The sequence below is a fragment of the Lycium barbarum genome, chromosome 9 (assembly GCF_019175385.1).
Source record: "Lycium barbarum isolate Lr01 chromosome 9, ASM1917538v2, whole genome shotgun sequence".
NCBI classification, from domain to species: Eukaryota; Viridiplantae; Streptophyta; class Magnoliopsida; order Solanales; family Solanaceae; genus Lycium; species Lycium barbarum.
In genome coordinates this window covers 122,855,138-122,878,668 of record NC_083345.1, presented here as the reverse complement: position 1 = coordinate 122,878,668, position 23,531 = coordinate 122,855,138, and the positions used below count along the sequence as shown (strand labels likewise).

At 36.8% G+C, this 23,531-nt stretch overlaps 1 long non-coding RNA gene across 1 annotated transcript; it reads left to right on the top strand.

The window, feature by feature from the left end:
• The first annotated feature begins 9,051 nt into the window (after positions 1-9,051).
• On the top strand, positions 9,052-17,837 carry LOC132609808 (uncharacterized). The gene is made up of 2 exons (XR_009570940.1): positions 9,052-9,796; positions 10,158-17,837. It is a non-coding gene; the product is annotated as an uncharacterized LOC132609808 (long non-coding RNA).
• Positions 17,838-23,531: the final 5,694 nt, after the last annotated feature.

The window sequence follows — 23,531 nt, the reverse complement described above, 5'->3', positions numbered from 1 at the left end:
TTTGATGTGGCAGCCCCCCTTTGGGGAGTTTGTCAAATTTTGGCTAGTTGTCTTTGCCGAGTTTCGGCCTTAGTAAAAGCTGCTAACTTTAGTAAATTTTGACAATTTTGATTTTGCAAAACGTTTGTTCATATGAGAGTTATGACTCTTTCTTCGTTTGCCGTAGCAAGTGTAAAAATGGGACACGATTCACTATGATCGTTTGGTCCTTACATCGAAAGCTGTGGCCGGTGACCGGTCCTTTGTTTCGCCGTAGCAAATATCGGGTAAGACACGATTCGTTATGATCGTTTGGTCCTTACATTGAAGGCTATGGCCGGTGGCCGGGTCTTTGTTTTGCCGTAGCAAGTATCGGATGGGACACGATTCATTATGATCGTTTGGTCCTTATATTGAAGGCTATGGCCGGTGGCCGGGCCTTTGTTTTACCGTAGCAGATGTTGAGTCTCCCCGTCTACTTTGATCGGTGTCTTCTTCGGTATGGGCATAGTATTCCCCCAGCACTGATCCGAGCTTTTTAGGTCGGGTGAGTGCTGTTATGTTCTTCTTGTTTGTTCAGTAACACGTTGTACTTGTTGCCTCATTAAAAACCTTGTCGGAAAACCCTTTTTGGGACAAAACCGCACCAAGGAAAAGAGTGCAACACGTGTTTTCAGACCTAAATTCTATTTTTCTCCCGTTCTCGACCCCCTGTAAAAGAGAAAAGTCAATGAGAGAGTACGAGCCATACCTTAGCAGTAGTATCTCTTTAGATGGGCCACGTTCCAGTTGTTGCGCAGACGCTGCCCGTCCATTGATTCCAATTGGTACGATCCTTTGCCCGTTATACCGGTTACCTTGTACGGGCCCTCCCAGTTCGGACCCAGCTTTCCTTCGTTGGGGTTCTTGGTGTGCAAGGTAACCATTCGAAGCACCAAGTCCCCGACTTGGAAATGTCGAAAGTTCGCTCTTCGGTTGTAGTACCTTTCCATTATCTGTTTTTGGGCCGCTATGCGGACAGACGCGCTTTCGCGTAATTCATCTATGAGATCGAGTTTCACAGCCATGGCTTCCTCGTTTGACTCCCCGGTGGTATACCTAAAACGGAGGGTCGATTCACCGACTTCTACGGGGATAAGGGCTTCGGCCCCGTAAACCAACGAGAATGGAGTTTCCCCGGTGCTCGATTTGGATGTGGTTCTGTAGGCCCACAGCACTTCCGGCAACACGTCCCCCCAATGGTTCTTTGATGTTTCAAGTCTCTTCCTCAGATTTTGGATTATTGTTTTGTTCGTGGACTCTGCCTGCCCTTTCGCACATGGGTGATACGGGGTTGATACGATTTTCTTGATCTTCAAGCCTTCCAGGAAACCGTTGACCTTGCTGCCTACGAACTGAGGGCCATTATCACAAGTTATCTCGGTAGGGATGCCGAATCGGCAGATGATGTGGTCCCATATGAAGTTGATGACTTCCTTTTCCCTGATTTTTTCAAAGGCCTGCGCTTCAACCCACTTAGAAAAATAGTCAGTCATAAACAAAATAAAACGGGCCTTACCTGGTGCTCGTGGTAACGGGCCCACAATGTCCATTCCCCACTTCATGAAAGGCCAGGAAGAGACCACCGAGTGCAGTAGCTCCCCGGGCTGGTGAATCATCGGGGCGTGTTTCTGGCATCCGTCACACTTCCGGACGAAATTCTTAGAGTCCTTGTCCATCCGGTTCCAATAATAACCGGCCCGGATGATTTTTCGGACCAGAGCCTCGGCACCGGAGTGGTTGCCACAGGTTCCTTCGTGCACCTCTCTCATAACATACTCCGTTTCGCCGGGGCCCAAACATTTAGCCAGGGGGCCGAGAAAAGATCGTCGATACAATTGACCGTCTACTAAGCAAAATCGGGTTGCCTTTGTCCTTAACAACCGTGATTTCTTTGGGTCGTTTGGGAGCTTACCATCACACAAGTAGTCAATGTACTTGTTGCGCCAATCCCAAGTTAGGCCCATTGCGTTTATCTCGGCGTGTCCGTTTTCTATGGCCGTGTTTGACAGGTGCACCGTTGTCCCGGGGTTGATTTCCTCCCCGTAGACCGAGGATCCTAAATTTGCCAAGGCATCGGCCCGCTGTTTTGTTCCCTCGGTATGTGATGCACGGTCCATTCTCTGAATCGGTGAAGTACCACCTGGGTCTTCTCGAGGTACCTCTGCATCCGCTCATCCTTGACCTCGAAAACGCCGTTCACCTGGTTTGCGACCAGGAGCGAGTCGCATTGAGCTTCGATGACTTCGGCTCCCATACTTCGAGCCAACTCCAAACCTGCAATCATAGCCTCATACTCGGCCTTATTGTTAGTCAATTTAGCAGTTCTAATGGACTGTCGAACGACATCCCCGGCTGGACTTCTAAGGACGATTCCTAGCCCGGAACCTTTAAGGTTCGAGGCTCCGTCCGTGTGCAGGGTCCAGATGCCCGTGCTTTTTCCCGAGGTCAGCAAAAGTTCTTTTTCGACCTCGAGGACCATAGCTGGGGCAAAGTCTGCCACGAAATCGACCAAGATTTGGGATTTGATGGCCGTTCGTGGTTTATATTCGATGTCGTAACCGCTGATTTCTACAGCCCATTTTGTTAACCTACCGGACAGCTCCGGTTTGTGCATGACGTTTTTTAAAGGGTAAGTGGTCACTACGCATATAGGGTGGCATTGAAAATAAGGTTTGAGTTTTCTGGAAGCGCTCACCAATGCTAGTGCCATTTTTTCCAGATGAGGGTACCGGGTTTCCGCATCCCCCAAAGTTCTACTTACATAATAGACAGGGAATTGCGTACCTGATTCTTCCCGGACCAAAACGCCACTCACCGCTACTTTGGAGACAGCTAGGTAGAGAAAAGCGGCTCGTCGGCCTTCGGCGTATGCAGCAACGGAGGGCTGGTCAGGTACCTTTTCAACTCCGGTAGAGCTTCTTGACACTCCGGTGTCCAAGCGAAGTCGTTCTTCTTCCTGAGCAAGGAGAAGAAACGGTGACTTTTGTCGGAGGACCTTGATATGAAGCGACTTAACGCCGCTATTCTTCCGGTGAGCCTTTGCACCCCTTTTATGTTGTTCACAACTTCGATGTCCTCGATGGCTTTGATCTTGTCTGGATTGATTTCAATTCCCCGGTTTGACACCATGAAACCCAGAAATTTACCGGACCTTACCCCAAAGGCACACTTCTCCGGGTTGAGCTTCATGCCATATCTGCGGAGCACATCGAAGGTTTCCTGCAAATGCTTTAAATGGTCCTCTGTTTCCAGGGACTTGACAACCATATCGTCAACATAAACTTCCATCGTTTTTCCTATTTGTTCTTCGAACATTTCATTAACTAGGCGTTGGTAAGTAGCACCGACATTTTTTAATCCGAAAGGCATGACATTATAGCAGTAAGTCCCATATCGGGTAATGAAGGACGTTTTCTCTTGATCCTCCGGGTGCATCCGGATCTGGTTATACCCGGCGTAAGCGTCGAGAAAACTTAACATTTCATGTCCGGCCGTCGCATCGATCATTCTATCGATGTGAGGTAACGGAAATGAGTCCTTCGGGCATGCCTTGTTTAAGTCTTTATAATAGACACACATTAGAAATTTGTTACCTTTTTTGGGCACCACCACCACGTTAGCGAGCCAATCCGGATATTTTACCTCCCGGATGGAACCTATATTTAAAAGCTTTGTTACCTCGTCTTTGACGAAGGCGTGTTTTGGCTCCGCCATGGGCCTCCTTTTTTGCTTCACCGGGGAAAACCTCCCGTCCAAGCTGAGTTTATGTGATGCTTTCTCTGGTGATATACCTGTCATATCTATATGCGACCACGCAAAGCAATCGGCGTTAGCCTGAAGAAACTCAATTAATTTGCGCCTGAGCTCCGGGGTGAGCCCCGTGCCCAGGTATACCTTTCTGTCCGGTAAGAACTCGAACAGGATGATCTGCTCCAGCTCCTCCATGGTCGATTTGGTCGCGTCCGAGTCATCCGGCATGACAAAAGATCTGGGCACCCCGAAGTCATCCTCTTCATATACCGTATCTGACCCGGTATTCTTTGATTGCTATTGGGGGGCTTCCCCTCCGGTTACGCCCCTTTCTTCGTGAGCCGGCTCCCTGGACCGGGGCGTTGATTCCTCCACAGCGAACATTTCCTTTGCTGCGGGTTGCTCACCGTGGATGGTTTTCACCCCCTCTAGGGTGGGGAATTTCAGCAACTGATGCAGCGTTGAAGGCACTGCCCTCATGCTATGTATCCAAGGTCTGCCCAATAATGCATTGTACTTCATGTCCCCTTCGATCACGTAGAACAGAGTTTGTTGAATGGAGCCTTCAATGTTCACGGGCAACGAGATCTCCCCTTTTGTGGTTTCGCTCGCCATGTTGAACCCGCTGAGTACCCGGGTTGCTGGTACGATCTGATCAAGCAGCCCCAGCTGTTCAACCACTCTCCACCGAATGATGTTGGCTGAGCTACCTGGGTCAATCAAGATACGTTTAACCTTAGTTTTAAAGATAAGTATAGAGATTACCAACGCATCATTGTGCGGTTGAATGACGCCCTCTGCGTCCTCGTCGAAGGAGATAGAACCCCCGGGTAAATGATCCCGGGTGCGTTTTTCCCGAACAATGGAAATCTTTGTCCGCTTCATTACCGGACCCCGAGGGATGTCAATACCCCCTACTATCATGTTGATTGTATGCTGATGTTCAACCGGTTCGGCCCTCCGTTGAGCTTCCCTTTCCTTATAATGGTTTTTGGCTCGCTCGCTCAATAGATCTCTGAGGTAGCCGTTTTTCAATAACCGGGCCACCTCCTCCCTCAACTGGCGGCAATTCTCATTTTTGTGACCGTGGGTTCCGTGATATTCACACACCATATTCGGATCCCGTTGTCCCCGATCTGTCCTTAGTGGTTTTGGCCACCGCACATCCGGGACGCGACCGATGGCCGAGACAAGATCCGAGGTACTGACGTTGAAGTTGTACTCCGAGATCTTTGGTGGAACCTTATTGCTGCCAGGACTTCCGGCGTCGCTCCTGAACGAGAGCCCTCGGCTGTTTGATGGGCGCTCGACCTACTTGCTACTTCGACCTGAGAAGTGGCTCGGGCCTTCCCTTGGCTTCTCCGACCTGAAATTTGATCTCTCCGAGTGTGAATAGGGCCGAAACCTTTCTTTAGAGGATTCGGATTTCCCTTCATAACCCTTCCTCGATTTCTCGAAGCTTCCATTCACTTTTAACTTTACCGGAGAGAATTCGAGCTGATCGTCTTCCACCCGAATCTTTGACTCGTACCGATTGTGGACGTCGACCCATGTGACGGCCTCATATTCCAACAAATTTTCCTTCAATTTGGCCGAAGCAGCTGAGCTTAGCATGTTGAGCTCCTTTGTGAAAGCTTGCGCGGCCCATTCTTCAGGTACCGGGGGGAGTTCCATTCGTTCCCTCTGAAACCGGTTAACGAACTCCCGCAGCAGCTCGTCGTCCCTTTGGGTTATTCGGAAGATATCGGCCTTACGGGCCTGCACCTTTATGGCACCGGCATGTGCCTTTACGAAGGCATCGGCGAGCATTTCAAAGGAAGTGATCGAATGCTCGGGTAGGTGGTCATACCATGTCAGCGCCCCCTTCGACAGAGTTTCGCCAAATTTTTTCAGCAGCACCGACTCGATCTCATATTCCTCCATGTCATTGCCCTTTATGGCACAGGTATATGAGGTCACATGCTCGTGCGGGTCCGTTGTGCCGTCATACTTCTGTACATCGGGCATTTTGAATCTCTTCGGGATCAGTTTTGGGGCCGCACTTGGCGGAAAAGGTCTCTGAATGTACCTTTTCGAATTCGGCCCCTTCAATAAAGGTGGGGCCCCCGGTATTTGGTCTACCCGAGAATTGTATGTCTCGACCCTCTTTTCGGTCGAATCTACTCGTTTTGCCAAAGTTTCGATCATCTTTAGAACCTCGGTAGAGGAGCCGGCTCCGGAACCGTCGCTCTCAACCATTCGCGTCTCATTTCTTCCGATCTCAGCAGTATCCCTTACCTTTTCCGGCCCCGGTTCACCTTTCCCGCTCTGTAACCGGTCAATCGCTATCGCTTGCTCGGCAATCGCCGCTCTTTGTTCCTGCAACATTTCAAAAATTAAACGTAAGCTCACACCGTCATTTGGCGCATCCGGGTTTCCTCGGCCCTGGGTCCGAGACAATGTAGCGGAATTGTGAGTATTTAGAGGATCGGTGGCCCGCAGGGCGGCATTCTCTTGATCCACGGTGTTTTGCCGGTCGAGTCCCTCCCTTGAATCGACGGGGTTCGGGTCAGCGGGGTTTGGCAATCTCTGTAATCCGCTGCCTGCGTTTTCCGCCACAATTTCAGTATTGTTGACATGACCGGATTGCTCAGCGTCGGCCATTTAGTCCGTTTTCGTAGATACGGGCAGGGGTGTTTTCGATTTCGATGAATGTGATATAAGTCAAGATCGAAAGCCACTATTATCCTAGCCCACGGTGGGCGCCAAACTGTTTACCCCGAAATCGGATAATTAATTGAATTTGTAAGCGGGTATAGGATATGTGCTTGGGTCTTAATATATATATGAGATAGAGAAAATATATGTGTAAGAGTTCTTTAATGAAATGGCTAATAATGGCGGTTTGTTTACGAACACAAATACTTATGAACAACGTAGAAGGCTTGATGGATTAAATATGCTAAAAACATGAACAAAACGGTCATGCCCGGATCAGAAATTGAAGGAAAGATTGTATATATGGGTTATTCTATTACAAGTGTTCTTGGAGAAATGTGTGAACCAACCTCCTTAAGGAAGGAGGACATGCCCTATTTATAGTGCCACCTTCTGGATCTCATACAAATGAAGACTAATAAAATAATCATGACAATGACAGCCCTGCACAGATTTGGTGGGATTAGACTGACGGCGTCGTCTGACACACGCATGGTAGGTAGTTGACTATGACAGCACGCCACTGGTGCGGGGCCCACGGGCGACGGTTACGCGGACCAACGGCCACCCGGTCCAATGGCCATTCGGTAAAACGGATATTCGGTCAAACGGCTATTCGGGACAACGGCCACAGATGCTCGGATCAGCAGACTTGGCCGTTTCGATGACGGGGAAGACAGACTCGTTTAGCCCCGGTACAGATGCCTTCTCCGGGTAGGACTGAACAGATCCGGTATGTTTTCGCTCCTTTTCCATCACCAATTTACCTTATCACCGTTCTGGCTCATATCCGGTTTTCACCGTATACAATGGTTTGTTCTCTAAATTGGTTGGACTAGGCCCCGAGTACTAATTCGTCTGGTAGGAAAATTCAAATTATTATTCCATGTCTTCCTTTAATCCTTAACATATATGCCAAAACACACATGATGCAACGACAATTAGCAGAATTAGCATGATTACATGTATATATTTCCTATTTATTTTATTATGCTAGAATATAATCAATTTTATTGCTGGCCGGAAATATATTGTCACATATTTTTTGGAAAAAAAAAAACCCCACCAAAATCAAAGCGATTAAAAACCGATTTAATTGGTTCTATTTGGTTCCAACATTTAAAAGATCGACTCAATTGGTTTGGTATCCTTTTAAAGAAAATCGGCTCAAACCAATCATGAACACTCCCCGGTACAAGACAAGGCATTATTTCTAGCATTTAACTTTTATACTCCCTAATTTTTTTTTTCTCTCATACTACCCTCAATCTTAAATAACTATATAAAGTGTTATAAGTAATCAAATTTAGATTTCCAAAGCATCATTAATAGGGTTAGTTTAGTAAAATACACCTCCAATAAAAGCTTGCTTATGGGATGTGCCAAATCAACATGGGCCAAATAAAATAAAATAAAATAGAGGGTGTACGTTGATACTATCACCTAAGATTTTGTTTTACCTTTTATTTCCTCCATTCGGATAAAAAAGAGTGTTCATTTAATATTTTTTTTTAGATAAAAAAGAGTGTCCACTTATCAAATCAAGAAAGAATTAATTTTAATTTTTTAAATTTTCACCTATTAAGTGCTATGATCAAATCTCAATACCTATTTAATTAGAGATAATTTAATTAAATTACTTATTTTTTTAAAAAAATTAATATTTTCTTAAAGGAGTATGTAAATAGTTAAGTGGTCACTTTTTTATTCGAAAGGTAGTACAATATATCAATATAGGTTAATAGGTTATATTGTGTAATAGGTTTTCCAATTCTCTTCTTTGTCTTTTACTACTTAGGGCCTGTTTGGAAAGCCACCTGGTAATTGGAATTGGTGTAATTACTAGGGTAGTAATTATACAACATAATAGTGTAATTACAACGACCTATTTGTTTGTCATAATGTAATTACAGTGTAATTACAAGCGTGCGGTTTGGTTTCACAAGTGTAATTACACAATTAATTTAATTTAAAAATAAAATTTAATTAAAAAATTTTAAATTTTTTTGCCTTTATAAATAATATGAAATTAGTTATTTAATAAGACATTGATTTTTGAAAATATATTAATTAATAATCATATATTTGTAACTGATATTGTAAAAAATAATTGATATATATATATATATATATATATATTTCAAATTAATAATATTTAATTTTAATTAATTGTAAAACTTAAAAGAAGACTTTTTTTGTGAGAACGTCATGGATTGATGTTTGACAAAAAAATAATATTTATAAATATAATGCCATAACATTATTCAAAAGTTTGACACAAAAAATTCATCAAATGTAAGTGAAAAATAAACAACATGCAATGTGAAAGCAAATAACTTAAAATTGAAAATATTACCTAAATTTAAAATCCAAAAGAAAAAGTTTAACATAATACTCTTATGTCAAATTCACAGTAACTTAAGTAAATAATTCAAAAGAAAGGGAAAATATAAGTCTATAATCTCATTCACAACAAAATTCTATTTTAATAATGTCACTCGTTATATGTCAAGTTTGTTAATGACTCATTCTTTCAAATATTAAGAGTTGTAGTTTCAAAAATTAGAATAATAACACGGTTATGCTAAATGAATAATAAAAAAATGGAGCAATTACATGGAACCACAAGAAGTAAAGGTTGAGAATGAGAAGAAAGGAAATGAAAAATAAAAAATATAAAAATAAAAATACATTTTAAAAAATAAAAATAATTAAAAATTAAAAATAAGAAAGAAATTAAAATAATAGAAATAAAAAATAAATTAAAAATAAAAATACATTTTAAAAAATAAAAATAATTAAAAAGTAAAAATAAGAAAGAAATTAAAATAATAGAAATAAAAAATAAATTAAAAATAAAAGAAATAAAAATAATAAAAATAAAAAAAATTAAAAAAGAAAGAAAGAAACAAACTAAAAAGTAATTAACTGTGGCTTTCCAAACAGGCCCTTAATTTTTATCTTTGTTGACTGTGTAGACTACTTTAAGTTAGATGTAGATGCAGGCCTAGGAATGTGCAGCACTCTGTTTTGGATTAGTGTTTGTGCTTTTCAGGAAAGTTCACACGAGGAAGCAACAACAAAATTATGAAAGGACAAGGGCGGACCACCGGACAAACTCCTGCGCCGACATCACCCATCTCCTATCGCCTATCACCTATCACCTATCACCTTTTCCCTTTTTGAAGACGTTTCCAAAAGCTGTAAAGGGAGAGATTCTTAAATCCTTCGATCTGGAGATAATCGTCCTTCAATTCGATGAACAATGGCAAGAACCACCATACTCTACACCCCAACGGCTCTTTCCCTTCCCAATCAGTCTGAAAAGGTGAGATTTTTCACCCCTTTCACCATCTCATCTGTTGAAGACGTCAATTTCCCCCCCTCTTTAATTCGAAATTCAAAGGCAAAAAGCTTCTTGAAGAAGCTGTTGAAACGCCCCAATCTTCAGCTATAAATACCGGCCTTTGAGGGCTGTTTTAGAACAAGTCGAACAATTGAAAAAATCCCTTTATTTCATAAGTTTTTCTTAACAGTTAAAAATTCCCTTAAGCTCAAGAATTGAAAAACAAAATCTCTTTATTTTCACAAAGTTCAACAACTGGAAAATTCCCCACTGTTTTTTTTTAGCTTCTAAGTTCTCAGAAAAAATCCTCTTTTAACTTTAAGTTTCTTTTTGGCTATCAAAGTTTCTTTTCAAGTTCTCTGCTGAAATAACAAGCTCTTCGAGCGGATTCGAAGACTCGACGACGACAATAGCCTCAGTTCGTTGTCCTGGAAAAGGTTAGTGGTCGCCCTTGCTTCACTTTTGTTTTCGGTTGTTAGGAGTATATATCGATGTAGCTATTAAATAATTATTCGCAGTTTTGCCTATTTGAGCTTGTTTTGCTGCTGTGTGTCTGAATCCGCATATAAAAGATCGCTAAGAATACATGAAGGAACTATCGAATAAATTGTGGAACATGTGAATGAGCTCGTCGCTCGTTTAAATCTTGTTTCATATTTTTGTTATAATCTCTTTTGTTATGTATGTCAAATCAGTATGTATTGTGGCCAAATAGAGCTAAAGATATAGTAATCAGATTGTTTGTTGGTTGCTGGTTTGTCCCCTGTTTATTTCGAATTTGGTTGGTTTTAAATAGTAGATGAATAGGGGTAAAGAAGACTAACTGCTCCTGGAAAAATGGCAGTTCGATTTTTCCAACATTAGCATCCTTTTTTTTTTTTTTTTTAAAAAAAAAACTCCATCCATTAATCTAGAGGGACTATTTTATCTATATCTAGAAGAAAAGAGTACATAAAGATTTTGGCGTAATTCGTGAGTTTTCAAAAGCCAACTTGTTGACCCTTTAGGATATAAAACTGCGTCTGAGTCGGTGTTTGTATGGATTCTGAAACATCGTGGTGGAAAAAGCTGTCCGCGTCGTTCTGTTCAGTAAAAAGGTCATAACTCTTGATCCCGATATCGTGTGAGGGCCCACGACCTATTGTTGAAAATATCTTTCAATTATCTACAACTTTCATTCTTAGTGTTTTTCCAAATTCCAAACTTAAAATGGCGTTTTGGCCCCTCCAAGTCAGATCATCCGAAAATGTTTCCTTAAATCGCCCTTTTGGATGGCTTATGCCCATATTTGTCTTATGGGTTCTTTTTAGGACTTGCTCAACTTTCTATGTACTACTCTTATATCTCTTCATATGTCCTTTATAAAACCTCACCAAACGATCCTTAACACAAAAATTTACGGAACCTTTCCTAAACCTCACTTATACTCCACTTGTCCTTATCGATTCTTATTTCATCAATCCATATAACTTCAAGATCTTAACGTATGCATTCTAAAACCACTAATTATCCGTCTTAAAATCTTAAGATCTTCCTATTGTCCTTAAGCCCGCGTTGGTTCATTCACTATGCGACGACATGAAATTTTCGAGGTGTAACATTGAAATTATGAGTGAAAATGCATATCCAACACCTACTAATCTACATTATCTACCCTACTCACCCCTTGCGATAAATAAGGCATAGATTATCCATTCTTTAATTTTTTGGTCTTATTACCACAAGTGTTCAATAACTAAAGCTGCTGAATTTGAAACTCAAGTGGAGCAAGAGGGCTACGCCCTTAGAGGCCCTTGGCTTGTCCATCTGGATTGGGCATGAACGAGCCTTAACTAAACCAACATGATGAAAAAAGATTAATGTCCCCACATGCTTCATTTAACTGATGTATGATTCAAAATCAGGTCTAGGTTTCGAGTCAATCAATATGATTCAAAATCAGGTCTAGGATTCGAGTCAATCAACCTTTGCTCTCAAGTCTCATGTCAATAGAGAAATGGTTCGTGTTTGTTGTTCAATATCTAAACTACTAAAAAAAAAAAAATTGACTAGTTGCTCCTCCGCCCTGAAGTAGATTCCACGGGAAGTGCAAGGAAAGTGTTCGCGGTTGTAAAGGTTCAAATTGGTTGAACTTAAAGTGCTAATTTACTTCTAACTACTCACAACTTCAATGCATAATTGTCTATTTCAAATGGACTGGTCTTTAACTTTTGTCCTTCAAACGGGATGTCCTTAGTTTTTGACCTTCAAAGTCGAACTTATACCTATAGGGATATAAGTTAAGGCAGCTGACATAACTTGTGGATCTTATGATGTGCAACTTTTATGCCCCTATAGCAATAGGAGTCCGCAACTTAAATGACTCCAAAAGTGGAATTTTGATCCAAAATAACCCACAAAAAAAGGTTATCAAAGTACCTTTTGCGCACAAAATTAGTGCACAATAGGACTTAACTGTGACGGTCACCGTCAAGTCCTATTGCCAACTAATTTTGTATGCAATAGGGGTTAGTTTTATTTTCCCCACACTTTGACACAAAGTTTTGAAATTCACGTTTTTTCCATACTTTGACCAAAGATTAGTCATGTGTCAAAACTCCGAAATATCAATATTTTATATAGAATCTGTATCTCTTTCTGTGAACAACAATGTAGGCTCAATACATCAAGTATTCTTAAATGTTTGGATCGTCGTTTTAGGGTTTGTAAAGTGTCCCGAAGTAAGTTTTGGTTGGAAACTTATTATCGTTAGGTTTAAGTGTTGTTTTATAAGGTTTTGATTTAAGCATTTTATTATTTAGTCAAAGCATTGCTTTATTTCGAATATGTCGAGATTTTTTTCATAATTAATTTAGGACGTCACACGAGTTATTAATAAATGATAATAAAGACTAAGATAAATAATTATCATTAAAAAAATAATAGCAAAAAAAAAACACATTACAAAAGTAGACTTCATCCACTGGACGTCCTGGCTTTCTTTTTAGTTTTTCAATCTTCTGTCTTGCAGATGCAAATCATAGATGATCTAGTGGCATTTATCTAGATTATACTTTTTCGTGAATTTCTTATCTGTAAATTATTAGGTGTACGAGTTTTCTATTTGAATTGTTACCAACTATTTTTTAAAATACATCTCAATTATCAATTGTTCTCTTTTTCTACTTTAAGTTGTGGTAGGAAAAAAAACAACGGATAGGAGTACAAGTAAGATATGCCTTTGCTATGCTGGGGCCAACATGACCACTATTATGGTCTTAAATCTTTTCTAATAGTTAAAAAATGGTGATATGTATAATGTTTTTTTAATCTTTCCTGTATGATATAATTTTAATCTTCAATTTGGTAGTAATATTTTACCATTGGATCTTCCAAAGCCACTGAGTTTATATTATATTCTTTCATTTTATTGGTAGTTTATAAATACTATTCTGCCAAAACATCATATGGAAATTAGGGGCCCAAATTCGTCAGATTTTAATTGTCAAATAGTTTTGTAATTGTGTTTGCTTTTAAACTCAGGAGGGGAATATAATATTTAAGCTCATACTACTAAGTTATAGATATGCATACGTGGATGCATATGAGGGGGACCCACTAAAGTCTGTTTTGAAGATAGTGTTGAGCCGACTGAAATTTTACTAACCAATAAAAAGGGATTGTGGCAACAAATCACCTACCACGAGTTGGTTTCGCTATCGAAAAATTGTGTGGAATGCAACAATAGAATTAATCATGACATATTATCACAAACAGATCCTATGGCAAGGTATTCTAGATGTAATGTAACAAAATACATAATCACAGGGGCGGAAACACCAGAAATAAGGTGACATAGTATAGTATATATAATATAACATCAGAGTCTGAGAGTAAAAAATACATGAAAGAAATTAGATCAATTAAAGGAATTACTGCACTATTTCTTCTTGCTATCCATGATAGTTCTTGACATATCACTTCCACAAAACATACATAAAGGATAGATTTAGGAATATAAAATCTACCAACGTTTTGCAATCATGAATAGATAATTAAATCACAAACTGTTCGGATACTAAGTTACGATTAAATCACTTTATTTTCAAGACACAATAACTATCAAATAACAATTCTAAAATCAAACTAAAAAACTCAAAAAAAAAAACAAACAAACAAACAAATTAAATATATATTGAAAGGAGGTGATTTGAGGAACGATTCAAGTACCTTTTAAACAAATAGAGGAGAAAATCTTCAAAAGATTGACTAGTCTATATACAATCACAAAACTAACTATTTGTCACCGTCTTTTATGATGATGAATGTGAAATCGTTGCTTATTTTATTGAAGTATTCGGCTCCTTCATCTAAATGGATTGATGCAATTTGTTAACGTTTGTTAGGACTCCAAAAATAATGGTGTTTTTTTTTTTACTTTTCCACAAAATAAAATAAAATATATATAAAGATAATTAGATAATTATTTGAGAAAAATAATAAATGATGATTTTATCTATTGCAGAGTCTTTAATAAATGGCAAAAAGTTTAATCAATATTTCTAAGATATTCGTGCTTTTATAGATACTAGTTTCTATAAACGTGCAGTTGCACGTTGTTCCCAAACGATCGCAATCATAGTAAAAAATATTAAATAATATCATTTATATTAATTATATACATTCATTTGATGAGTTATAAGATATTTAACTTTAATTTTTTATTTTATTCTTAATAAAATGATTTATAGCCACACAAATATCTATGATTGGTCTTAGATCATAAATTTCAAGGCCTTTTTTTGTTTCTTATACTATGTGTCTAATTAAATACTGTCATATAAATTAGATACGAAGAAATAGTATTCTTTCCAAGAATGAAAAAGCAATTACTTTTTAAGTAGTAAAAGTGAACATGAAAATAATACCTTAAGACCATCGATGAATCCTAACATTATAGCTTCAGAAGTTTACAACTTTGCAATATTCATGTACTTGTGATTCTATGCGATTAGACAAAGTAACATAATACTCTCAGATCAAATGCTTATGAGTTATTTTCTTCTTTACAACGTCATCAAACACATAGTTTAGCCAAAGAATTAAATATAAGTACCATTCAATTATTTTATACTTTGTAATTATTAGGCAAAGTTGTAAATATTATTACAAGGTTTTGAAGGGTTACAAAGTTGAATTACACAACTATATAAAAAATATACAAATCAAAGAGCACATTTATTATTAAATTAAGAAAATGTAAATACGTAGTATATCTGTATATGTTGTGCCTTTGCCTAGTCATAAAAATGATCTGGTAAATGACACTACTATAGTACTATGTATGTTTTTCTTCTCTTTTGGTCGAGGTGAAAAGAGAAGACAACTGATGTTTTAAATGTGATGTTCTGAAAAGTTATTAGAATTCCAATTTGTTTCCTAATCATAATTACAATAGGAGTATAAAGCATCAATACACCAAAGCATGTTACTCCGATTTGAACTCCAATTAACGAAATATACCTTTTAAGTTTTCGCACATTAAATATCATAAATATTTTAGATGGTTAGGAATATTCTGGTCTATCAACATTATTATTCGTGCTTTTATAATAACAAGGATTAATTCCCACTTTATGCATTTTTTTCTCCTTTTTTTAGTAATACACTCAATGTTTTAGAAATCTTAGATTCGCCTCTAATTATTGTCCATGTGATCAATTAGATCAATTAGAGTATCCGGCACATGCTATTAAGTCACAATTTATACAAATCTATATAGAGTCCGTTTGGATTGGCTTATAAGTTGTTTATAAGTTACTTATAAGTTGTTTTCAGTTTTTTTGAGTGTTTGACTGGCCAACTTAAAGTCATTTTGTGCTTAAAATAAACTCAAAAAAATAATTGGGCCCATTTGACTTAGCTTATCTAAAGCAGCTTATAAGCCAAAAAAAATAAGTTAGACTACCCCAACTTATTTTTTTTAGCTTATAAGCTGTTTTCAGCTTATAGGCATAAGCCCATCCAAACAGGCTCATAATTGAAACCTGAAAATATATTATTATACAAACCCATTTAGAGAAATATATTATTATACAAACCCATTTACAGAAAAGGACGAATTATTAGAAGTATACTCAAACCCTTCATCCATGAATATTATATTATTGGAATTAGTATGACAATAAATAAATATTACAATTTTGTCCTCTTGATTAAAAAATTAATGTAATTTTAAAGGGCATAAAAATCGTTCAATATTTTAAGAATATTTTGATAAACTAATATTTATATTCATGCTTTTAAAATAATAGTGATAGTGATTGATATTGTAAGTCAGGATCAGCCGGAAGCAATTGGCTGTGTTTGAAAGGATGAATGAGAAATTTCGTATGCTTACAAAATATCTGACTGCAAAGAGTGTGTCAAGAGAGTAGTAAATCTAAAAATGTGAATGCTTTCAATTTCTTCATTTTATTTCATCATTGCCTTCAGGCTTTTTAGTTAACAGTCATTTTCCTTCTGAAATTGTCCAAATATAAGATCATAATCGTTGTAAAAAATCTCTCCCTCTAATTTAACGCCGACTCTGTTATGGAATAATACGAGGAAAAACAGTCATGTGTTTTGTTTTTCCAATTTATTTTTTATACTAATTGCAGTAGGCCCGTGCTAAATTTGGGTTCAAACTTAAAAAATAAAACTAGCACGTAATTTTTATCAAATAAGTATAATTTGTGTTACATATGCTTACTACATAATTAATTTAATGTAATTGCATGTTAAACATAAATTTTCATAATTATTAAAGTTTTTTTGTCATATAATTGAATAATTTTTAACAAAAAAATTATTTATGAAAAAGCAAGTTTGGTATGAAAATTAGCAAGAATCAAAGGGACGTACGTAATTTATGCTTAAAAGGATTACTTCTTAAGAATTAATTTAATTCTTCATATATACTTTATGCTTAAAAGGATTAGCTCCTAGTTAATCAAACATGATTATAAAGCTAATTCAATTTTGACTGATAATGTTACCTTCATCTCCAATACTATACAATACCATTCAATAAGTTTTATTTTTTGTATTTGTAAGCATATGTGATCTCACTGAAGAAGTAAAATTTTGAAAGTTTAAAATAATAGAGAGAAAATGTTGGTGAGAAATATATTATATGATATGTTTAATATAAAATAAGACCTAATAAATGCTTCAGTTGAAAAAGAACATTTGACGCCAACTTATTTTTTAATTTCTTGAGTAGAAATTGGAAGTGGATTACAACTACATTTATCTCATTATATGCAGCTCCTCATTATATGCAGCTCCTCCTGATGTCATTACAAAAGAAAGATCATTTCCCGTACGGTTGTCAAAGATTAAAAGAAAGTAAAACATTCACCTGTTGGTAAAACTAGTAATATAACATAAAAAAGGTAAAGAAAGTTGTAATGAAAAGGTTAAGAAAGTTGATATAAAATTAACATAGTGATACTACTACGTACTTGTTTTGTCCATTTGCGAAATGATCGGTCCATAATATGTCAGTTGCTACTGATGGATACCCCATTATAGTGGGCCTGGGTGGGTTTGGGGGGTGGGGGAGCGCAGGGGCCCTTCTTGTCTTCTTAGTAGAAAGACAAAATCCAAAGCAAATTTAAATATTCATGGAAGCACCAAATCTAGAAATTCCTGAAAATAATATTTATATTTTGTACTGGTAATAGATTTGTTTATTTACCGGAAACAGAGAATGTTCATATTAGCATTCTTTCTTCAAAAAGAGAAAAACACAAGGACATCATGAGATTTTTTATATAATATATAGCCGCACTGTCGGACTTGCAGCAACAAAAGGTCTGATGACAACTATCAGAATCATTATTACACACTTGAAATACCCACATATACCCCTTTGTCAGGGAAAGTACCTCTGCTTTAAGCCTTATATACAAACGAAACTTATAATACAAAAGAAAATAGTGCGCACTCCTGTAAACAAAGAAATGAAAATGCATGAACCAAAAAAAAAAAAAAAGAAGCAAGAGAGATGCATGCAACTCACTAGCTCAGCTTCCAGCCTTCCACAGCTAGAGGTTGAGGGTTCAAACACCATATATCACAGATGAAATACCCTGGTCATCATCCTCCACAGATCAAACTTAAAAAGCACTACAAACCTCCAACACTCAGTATCACCAAAACGCCTGTCCAATTTCAGGAAGATCCAACAAAGTATTTTCCACGCCGGCACAGCAACGAAGATGGGACACATGATCTTAGCTGGCAACAAAAGCGAGGTGATACTGGCCAGTGAAATCCAACTGAAGAGCTCCGAACCAAATTCAACAAGAAGCTTATAAAAATTGGGGCATTTGAGGTTAAGTAGTACCAGAAACCCGGATAAAATAAAAGAGTAGAGTGCGATAGTCATGGTTATCGGATGCAGAGAGCCCTGTGGCAGAAGCTGCACCAAGCCAATTAACGCGCCTGAGAATGCTAACCGAAAAGCCGTCAGATCCATTACTGATGAGCTTTCAACTACGTACTCTATATAGTTATAACCTGCAGCACAAAATGCTTATATTAGGACCAGATCTAGTGACGCAGATCCATGAATCAGAAGGTTGTTCTCCTATAGAAAGAAAAAAAAAAGAAAAAAATAGCAAAGTTCTTCACTTAAACTCACGAGAAAAGAGGAAAAATAATGAAAAAGGACTGAGTAGAAAAGAATTTACTGTTTGTGTCTTGTTTGATGATCTTTGTTTTTTTTTTTTTTTTTTCTTGAATGAGAATTTCACTGAATTGCTGTTGTTGTTTTTTTGATAATCTAATTAAGCTAAGCGAGGGGAGTATTTATGGGCTAAGCGAGGGGGTATTTATAGATTTCGTATTAGTCCTTTGAGGAAAATTTTATTATGGGAGAGGCATAACCTCATTTTAATTTCAATAAAATACTTCCTCAACGTAACTCCACTTTTCTCTTTCCGCGTCACTTTCTTACTCATCTATGACTATACACGCCTTTGGCTAGGTAGGTTTTTTTTTTTTAATTTGAAGGTGGTGAATCTAATCGAAGCCACGTAGACAAATGCATCTTTTTCCAATTAGTAGAGAAATAGCCACGTAGACAAATGCATCTTTTTTAACACTTCTTCTATAACTCAGTAAAATACTGCGCTATAGCACTTAACGGCTCCATCTTTATGAAATGCTATAGCGCATTATTTTACTATGCTAAAGGTACTTTGATAACTTTTTTTCTTGTTGGATATTTTGATTCAAAAGTGATTTTTTGGGGCATTTTAATTTCGGATTCTGCTTCTTTTGAGGTTGAGGGAACCTCATCTATGACTATACACGCCTTTTGCTAGGTAGATTTTTTTTTAAATTTGAAGGCGGTGAATCTAATCGAAGCCACGTAGACAAATGCATCTTTTTCCAATTAGTAGAGAAATTGATGCTATTTAGAAGAAGAAAATTAGTTGGATTAGTCCAAAAAGAAGATCCAATCTTCTGGGATGGTCTCAATTAGTAATAAAAAAGAAAAAAGGAAAGCTGTCACCAACTCTTTTATTCTTCTCATTATTGACCGCATAAAATATCACCTCCAATATTAGTGCAATATTGACAAAGTCACACTATCACTTTGTGCTTAAAATAAGTTCAAAAAAATTAATTGAACGCTTTTGACTTAATTTATCTAAAATAACTTATAAGTCATAAAAAGAAGAATCAGGAAGTAAAATGAAATATTACCCTCGACGCATGAATGAAATAATAATGAACAAACCTAGAGCTGTTCTTTCACCCAAAGTGATTCCTAACAGCAAGACTAAGTTAATTAGTCATTTGAAAGACCAAATCGATTCTCTTTTAGCATCCTATATACACCACGAGCTCTTATTAATTAATCAAGTTATCAGTATACCAGATAATAAAAATTCTTGGAATAAGTAATAATAGATAGTCACAATACTATACCTAAGAACATACCCACAGAAAATTCAAAATCTACAGCCCAAAATATCTATGATTTATTAAAAAAAAAAAAAAAAAGGACGAAGGAAAATAGGAGCATATGTACTTTATTTTTTTACTTCAGAGTGTATTTGACTGCATCTCTGTACAAAGGGTACATTGGACATTTCAAGTCCATTCATGATGTTCATGAGGATTTTTTCATCAGTACAAACATTTTCCTTTTAGTTTCAGGTTTGGGCCGGGTCGGTGGATGGATAATGGGCTGCTATGTCTTAATTTAGAGGAGAAATTAAATTATTAAAAGTGTATGTGAAGACGTACTTCATATATCTATTGATTTAATATAAGTAAAATTTTCACAAATAGCTATCTTTTAGAGGCTTCTAATAAGCTATAACTACAAGTTCATTATTTATAATTCGTAGCTGGTTTTTCCTATATTTAGGTCCTAGACGCGTCGCATAAATATAGCCAAAATATAGACTAAATAAAATACTAAATACACGGAACTGTTGAGCAAATAATGCCTCTATTTAAGGAAAAATATCTTTTTCAAACTAAACAGAAATCTGTTTTTAATGTTCCATAAATCACGCAAATCTTATTCTCTTCCATATCTAATCACATATCTCATTCAACATCTAATCATTCACATAAAATTTGAATTCAAAAACTCTCTTCATAGTTTTTCCCAAAATATAACTAAAGAAAATCTCTTTTAAATGTTCCATAAATCATGCAAAGCTTGATTTGTTCATCAATTGAATTACACGTTTCACCGTGTAATTGTAACTTTTTTATTTTTTATATTTTTCTGAACTTTTTAGTTATTTTGGCTATATTTTTAATTGTATTTTGATTATTATGTTCAATATTACTTATTTTGGTTTCTGTTGACTATATTTAAGATATATTTTGACTATATTTAGAAAAATTTCAGAAAAAAAAAGTTGCAGTGAAAACGTTGCTACCTCAATTATGAACTCAATTATGACTATATTTTGGCTATATTTTTTAATTATATTTTGATTAATATGTTCAATATTACTTATTCTGGTTTCTGTTGACTATATTTCAGATATATTTTTCATATATTTTGACTATATTTTTCAAAATTTCAGAAAAATAAAAAAAAAAAAAAAAGTTGCAATGAAAACGTTGTTACCTCAATTATGAACTCAACTTGAATTCGATATTTCAACAGATGAATTCAAATATATATTCGTCGTTTAAAACACAAAAATAACAGAGAATCTTACATATTTTAGGAAATAGAATTGAATTTTGGAGGTAAAAGGTTGAAATTAATGAGCAGTTAATACAGAGTAAAAAAAGGAAGTGAAAGAAATCAGAAACTGATTTGAAAAGCACGAAATTAGGGGAGATGGGGAGTTAAAAGCGTGTATATTTAGAAAAAAGGGGGAGAGAGAAAGTGTGCAGCTAAAAAATAGGGGTGTGGAGAGTGGTAAGTTAATTAGTAAAAAAAGTGGGTAGCTATAAGTTGTAAAAATATAATATTATAGCTACTAAACTTAATTATTAAAAGGTATAGTTATGTTCCATAAATATATAACATAGTAAGTTATGCCAAGTAAAAATTACTAAAATGAAGGAGGAAAAGATCTATGATTCGCAACCCAATTCGTCAAATTGAGCCCAAATCATGGACCAGATGAAGCATTTCATCAGCAGCCCACAAACTCTTTTAAACCAGCCAAATTATGGCCCAAAAACAATCAAGCCCACAAACATTTTTCAGACCCAGTCCACCAACCCTTTAATCGTGACCCGACCCATCCGTTTCACGAAAATATGAAGCGCCTAGGGTATACTCTCCCCTCCACGCCGCCTCCTCTCTGCTCTCTCTCTTCTTTCCTCTTTCCACAAAGCTCCATTTTTCTTCAACAATGGCAGGTCTAAAATCATCCCATTTTCGTGCAAAATATGCTGCTCTCTTCTTCTATTTTAAGTAAAAACCAAGTTTTCTTTCTTTCCTTTCCATTTTCAAGATAAACCCTAATCATCTTTAGCCCCAAACAGTTTGGTCTACACTATTTTCACGAAAAACGTCGCTATATCTGCTAAATAACCTCCCATTTCCTCGCTTCAAACACAACAGATTCTTCCAGACCAGAAGAAATCGGTCCTTTTGAGGAAATCTGACCAAATCACGTGGATGGGCTACAAGCTCGTCCAAAACCCCTCCAACGTTCGAATTTCAAAACAAGTTTGACTAGATTTCGGAACTTTAAGTTTCAACATTTTCAACATCCGGCCCAAAAACCAATAGGCGAGTGTTTTGTGACAAAGTTTTGAGTTTTTCTTCATCTGGGCTGGTTCTTCATTCTAAAAGAAAAAGAGGGTTCTGGGATACGAAAACTCCTAATCGAATCTTTCACTCAAAACCGAGTCCTGTTTCATCCGTGAATTAGCTCTAAGTAGAGTTTCCATCAAGCTCAGTATATTTTCTTTTGTTTTCAAAAACCTTCTTTTGTTTCGTGTGTTTGGGTGTTTGAGGTCTGTACTAGAAGAGATTCGAGCGTCGTTCGCGTTCGAGCGTTGATCCGAGACCCAAGGCCCCTGTTCATTGGACCTGAAGAAGGTCGGTGCAATCCCTTCTTTCCTCTTTTTGGTTTGATTTGATTTTGATGTGTGTTTGTGATTCTTTATTTGTGTGTGTAGAGTGTTTCTTTTAGTTTCGAGGGGATTCTGTGTTAATGATGGTATATTCATGAAATAGGAAATTCGTATGCTTTTGATAAATGTTGGTATTTTTCTCTAAGATTAAGGTTACTACACTATGTTAAGCATTTCATTTGAAATTATGGTTTAAGATTTGCGTCTCAGTGTTGTTCTTATAAAAACACGTCTGTAAGAAATTTCTTTTCCCCAAAAGCATTCTTCTGTATAAGATTGGTTGCTGTCCACAATAGAATTTGCATCAGTTCTGTTCTTGGTGTGTAATATTTTTTAGTTTGTTTTATGTAGAGTCCAGAGTACTAGTTAAGGTTCAGTTGTCTAATTTCAATAAGAATATGAGTTAGTCATAGCTTTGTTTTGATTTTATGTGAATGCACATATCTCTTGTGCCTGTACCGAGCTTATTTCTCTTCTCATCGAACCTGCGAAGTATGAAATAGTTACAGCTTTCAGTATTCTTTCCATCTGTTTTTTTTTTTTTTAAAAGTAATTCTATTCTGCCTCTTTTGAATATTTAAATGTTGAACGGCCCTGTTTGAGCATCCTTGTAAATGTTGAACGGCCCTGTTTGAGCATCCTTATTTAATCTACCCTTTCTTGGGCATGAAGTAATTTAGTTTCCTTTCTTAGTTTCCTCTTCTGATTAACAAGCTAGTTTGAAAATTCTTAAAACAAATGTCATATTTGAGAGGTTATTTTAACAGTAATGAACTCTGAATCTACCTGGTTAAAGTGTTTGCGTAAGTGTTTTAACTGCCCAAGTTCAGTTTTTTTTTTATATCTCAAGAATTCTACCTTCTTCCCAATGAGTATGCACTTAAGTATAAGGGTCGTTTGCAAAATGTCTCGGACAATCGAATGTTTGCTACAAAAATTGGCTTTAAAAGTTGAGATGTCCTCTTAAACGTGTGTTTTGAAGTATTTAGGTATGATTATGTTCAGAAGTTTAAGTTAGGATCGCCACTGAAGCATGATTAAAATATTGAATTTTAGCTTTAGCAGAGTATGATGTGAATTGTTTGGCTGCCATCATGGATTTTTTGGACCGTTT